Source organism: Limulus polyphemus, unplaced genomic scaffold (genome assembly GCF_000517525.1).
Source record: "Limulus polyphemus unplaced genomic scaffold, Limulus_polyphemus-2.1.2 Scaffold13499, whole genome shotgun sequence".
Taxonomy (NCBI): domain Eukaryota; kingdom Metazoa; phylum Arthropoda; class Merostomata; order Xiphosura; family Limulidae; genus Limulus; species Limulus polyphemus.
The window spans coordinates 2,053-7,292 of record NW_013679109.1 but is presented as its reverse complement, the minus strand read 5'-3'; the positions used below and the strand labels follow the sequence as shown (position 1 = coordinate 7,292).

General features: G+C 34.1%; 1 long non-coding RNA gene across 1 annotated transcript in view; it reads right to left on the bottom strand.

Annotated features, from left to right (window-relative positions):
- Positions 1 to 302: 302 nt before the first annotated feature.
- The window catches only part of LOC111084089, a 6,680-nt gene continuing 1,742 nt past the window's right edge, over positions 303 to 5,240 (bottom strand). Inside the window, exons 2-4 of the long non-coding RNA XR_002609387.1 lie at positions 3,916 to 4,030; positions 2,185 to 2,795; positions 303 to 480 (exon numbers count right to left, since the gene is read on the bottom strand). This is a non-coding gene — a long non-coding RNA (uncharacterized LOC111084089). The remainder of the gene's footprint in view (positions 481 to 2,184; positions 2,796 to 3,915; positions 4,031 to 5,240) is intronic.

Here is a 5,240-nt window from a genome sequence, read left to right as displayed (position 1 = left end):
AGGTTTATTCTTTTATAATTATGTTTATTAATCCAATCTTCATGGATAATCTGTAATAGGGTTTATCCTGTTGTAATTATGTTTATTAATCCAATATTCATGGATAATCTACAATAGGGTTCATTCTTTTATAATTATGTTTATTAATCCAATCTTCATGGATAATCTGTAATAGGGTTTATCCTTTTATAATTATATTTATTAATCCAATCTTCATGGATGATCTGCCATAAGGTTTATTCTTTTATAATTATGTTTATTAATCCAATCTTCATGGATAATCTGTAATAGGGTTTATCCTGTTATAATTATGTTTATTAATCCAATATTCATGGATGATCTACAATAGGATTTATTCTTTTATAATTATATTTATTAATCCAATCTTCATGAATTATCTATAATAGGGTTTATCCTGTCATAATTAAATTTAGTACTCTGACTTTAGGCATGAGCTGTGTGGTAAATATCCACGTGAATCTGTAAAACAAAATAGAATAATTTTCGTTATAAACTGCTTTTGTAACTTTTTTTCAGATTATCCTATTAAATAATTGAGTCTGTATCAACAATAATTCTGAAGTATTATTTGATGTTAAGGATTTTTTATTTGGTGAAAGAAAACATCATTTAATTAAAGAAACATAAAACATCTTATTAGTAAATCACTTTTAAATCAGTTTCAAGAATTAATTTTTCACTAAAACTTCAAAGAAGCATAATATGACAATAGAAATAAATGTATGACATGTCATTTTCAAATTTTAATGTGCTTAATTAAAATAAAAAGGGCAACATTTACTTCCTGATTTAATTATTTAACAAGTTTTGAAAATTCATAGACCTTCTAAGTAAAACATAAAACTATTGTATTGTTATATAAAGCTATGACCACCATATATCTTCGTCAGTCATGCCCATTATGATAGTAGCGATTATACGCTAATGTCCTCGTCAGTCATGTTAACTCTGGTGGTATAGATTATACGCTATCGTCCTCGTCAGTCATGTTAACGCTGGTGGTATAGATTATACGCTATCGTCCTCGTCAGTCATGTTCATTCTGGTGGTATAGATAATACACTATCGTCCTCGTCAGTCATGTTCATTCTGGTGGTACAGATTATACACTATCGTCCTCGTCAGTCATGTTCATTCTGGTGGTACAGATTATACACTATAGTCCTCGTCAGTCATGTTCATTCTGGTGGTATAGATTATACACTATCGTCCTCGTCAGTCATGTTCATTCTGGTGATATAGATTATACACTATCGTCCTCGTCAGTCATGTTAACTCTGGTGGTACACCTCGTCAGTCATGTTAACTCTGGTGGTACACCTCGTCAGTCATGTTAACTCTGGTGGTATAGATTATACACTATCGTCCGTCGTCAGTCATGTTAACTCTGGTGGTACACCTCGTCAGTCATGTTAACTCTGGTGGTACAGATTATACGCTATCGTCCTCGTCAGTCATGTTCATTCTGGTGGTATAGATTATACACTATAGTCCTCGTCAGTCATGTTCATTCTGGTGGTACACCTCGTCAGTCATGTTAACTCTGGTGGTACAGATTATACGCTATCGTCCTCGTCAGTCATGTTCATTCTGGTGGTATAGATTATACGCTATCGTCCTCGTCAGTCATGTTCATTCTGGTGGTACAGATAATACGCTATCGTCAGTTTTTCTTTACTGTAACATGCACTGATTAGTTTATGAAATCGTTTTTATAAAGCATAACACCCCATCTGTGAACATACACATGTGTATACATATATATTAGGGGTGTCGCAATACAGCGATACGATACGAGTATCGATCGTATCGTAAAGCCGCGATACGATTATATCGGTACATCGTCCGATACGATTTATGTATCTTCACAAAATTTGGCAAACTTTCAGTAAACATTACAAGTCTTTTGTGCATAATTTCTAATAAAGTATTTTTGCTAAAAATTAATGTTTTAGTACATGAAGTCAAAGCTGTCACTGCTCCGAGTTTAGAGCGATTTTCATGTTCAGAGTAAAGATACATGTATATTGTAACAGACCGTTGGTAAAACTTCTGTATCTAGATGTGTATCGTATCGACTACTATGATGAGATACAGACCCCTTGAAAGTTGAATGTTTTGTTTAGGTTATAAACAGTTGTTTATCACATATTTCGATCTTACCTTATATAAACGCAACACCCTCTGGCGGGAACTTCTGGCTTGATGTTGCTTGATGTAGTTCTCGTCTTTTTCTGGCCAAAAATTTTGACCCCATCCGTTTGTTTTGGAGATCTGATGAGGAGCCGATGTAGATGAATTTATTGTCAACATCCTTCAAACGTTCTCCCAAAAATGTTGAGCTCAGCCGCTTGTTTTGAGTTGTTTTAACTACTTCGTCTTTAATTTGGTTTTCAAAGTCATCCGTCTGCTTTCCCAGAAACTCAGAGCCCATCTTTTTGTCGAATATTTCGGAACCCATTAAGCTACCAGCTGGTTTATACACCGATCGTTTGCCAAGAAACTCAGAACCGATCCCAAAGTCACGAGAGATCGGTTTCCGTTTGATGTCAGTAAACGGCAGTGGGTAAAAAAACGTAAACAAACCTATTTTGTAACCAGGATGTAGTTGCATCAAAGTGCGATGAAAGGGTTGGAGAGTATACAGATTCAAATACTGGTCACTACTACTTGGATCCAACAGGACACCTAGAGGCGGACAAGAAAGTTAGTTTAAAAGTAGAGAGTATACAGATTCAAATACTGGTCACTACTACTTGGATCCAACAGGACACCTAGAGGCGGACAAGAAAGTTAGTTTAAAAGTAGAGAGGATTCAAATACTGGTCACTACTACTTGGATCCAACAGGACACCTAGAGGCGGACAAGAAAGTTAGTTTAAAAGCTAGTGTTTTTGTGTTGAAATAAGAACTTTTAAACTAACTTTCTTCTAGTGTTTTTTGTTGAAATAAGAAGTTGAAATAAGAACTTTTAAACTAACTTTCTTGTAGTGTTTTTTGTGTTGAAATAAGAACTTTTAAACTAACTTTCTTCTAGTGTTTTTTGTTGAAATAAGAACTTTTAAACTAACTTTCTTCAAAAAACACTACAAGAAAGTTAATTTAAAAGTTCTTATTTCAACAAAACAGACACTGAACATGATAAATATGATTGTATAGGATTTTTAATAGACACTGAACATGATAAATATGGTTGTGATGATTCCTTAATAGACACTGAACATGATAAATATGGTTGTACGTGATTTTTAATAGACACTGAACATGATAAATATGGTTATACATGATTTTAATAAACACTGAACATGATAAATATGGTTATACATGATTTTAATAGACACTGAACATGATAAATATGGTTATACATGATTTTAATAGACACTGAACATGATAAATATGGCTGTGATGATTCCTTAATAGACACTGAACATGATAAATATGGTTGTACGTGATTTTTAATAGACACTGAACATGATAAATATGGTTGTACGTGATTTTTAATAGACACTGAACATGATAAATATGGTTATACATGATTTTTAACAGACACTGAAAATTATAAATATGGTTATACATGATTTTTAATACACACTGAACACGATTCTTTGTTAAACACCGAGGGACAACAACAACAAGGCACTTTTAAACTGATGAACATGGTAAATATAGCTGAACATGATTCTCGATGAACATGGTAAATATAGCTGAACATGATTCCTGATGAACATGGTAAATATAGCTGAACATGATTCTCGATGAACATGGTAAATATAGCTGAACATGATTCTCGATGAACATGGTAAATATAACTGAATTCCTGATGAACATGGTAAATATAGCTGAACATGATTCTTGATGAACATGGTAAATATAGCTTACTTCCTGGTCACTTACCTTTGTCATGGTTAAAACACTGTGTTATAACTAGCCAACCACTCACAAGGAAAAGAAATAACATCATACAGCCAAACTTGTTGATTATAATGAGACAGGTAGATTGAAGAGACACCTGGTGATCAGAATAATACCTATTTAGCTTTCAATAAGAAGTTACCGTGTTTGTAGAAATGTTATTCATATTTCCAAATCATTTTAGCACACGTAATCAGTAGCTAGCCTATCGAATTCACAGTATTCTACTTTTCAAATAATTATATCACATTTAGAAAATTAGCTAACATTGTTTGTTTCAGACTTTTCGCGGAAAACCACACGAACGTTATCTGTCACTTATGGATTAGATAGAAGGCAGCTAGTCAACAGTACCTACTGCCAACTCTTAGGCTTCACTTATATTACCCAATAGTGGGATTTGACCATTTTCCATGTCCCTAAAGTACGGTGCGCGTTTTTGCGGCACTCTAACTCGAAAGAACTAAGCCACGCCCGGCTCTCTATTATTTTCCGGGATCCCCCGTTTTAACCACTCACACCAATATACAGTAGTGTGTTGTCAGTCAGTCAGTAGACACTAAAATGACGTCACATAAGGGACGCTTAAAGCTGCAATTTGTACTGTCGGGACATCATGAATCAAGAGAAGAATTATGCCCTCTGTGAAGTTGAAAATCAAGAAATAAAAAAATTTGTTACTCTTAATTTTGGTTTTATTTACTCTTGAAACAGAACACTTTCGGGGACCCAGCGGAAGAACATCTTGTATAGTTACTACTTTACCACTTCACAGAACACTTGCTGTCTCCCTCACAAAAACACAAAACTTTTGTTTCAACCTCAAATTATTTACATAACTGAATTGACTAAACTGAAAAATGAAATTTTTGTAAAATTTACCAAGTTTTTTTGCTTCATTTTATGATTCGGTTTTATCGTCTGCTTAACATTTTTGTTTTTAATAATTAGTCAAATGGAAAAGTCCATAAGTGAAAATAGAGTTCGATTCTATCACTACGTCAGATTCCCAGCCTTGTAACTCACTAGCCCAGTCTTTCTTGGTTTGTGACCAAGTCCGATCCTGAACCTTGCGACTCCTTGGGAGATTTTATCACGATATTATACCGGAACCGTTACAAACCCGTGTGTTGTATTCTAGAACTGTGTTTTGGGAGATTTTATCACGATATTATACCGGAACCGTTACAAACCCGTGTGTTTTGTGTTGTATTCTAGAACTGTCTTTTGGGAGATTTTATCACAATATTATACCGGAACCGTTACAAACCCGTGTGTTTTGTGTTGTATTCTAGAACTGTCTTTTG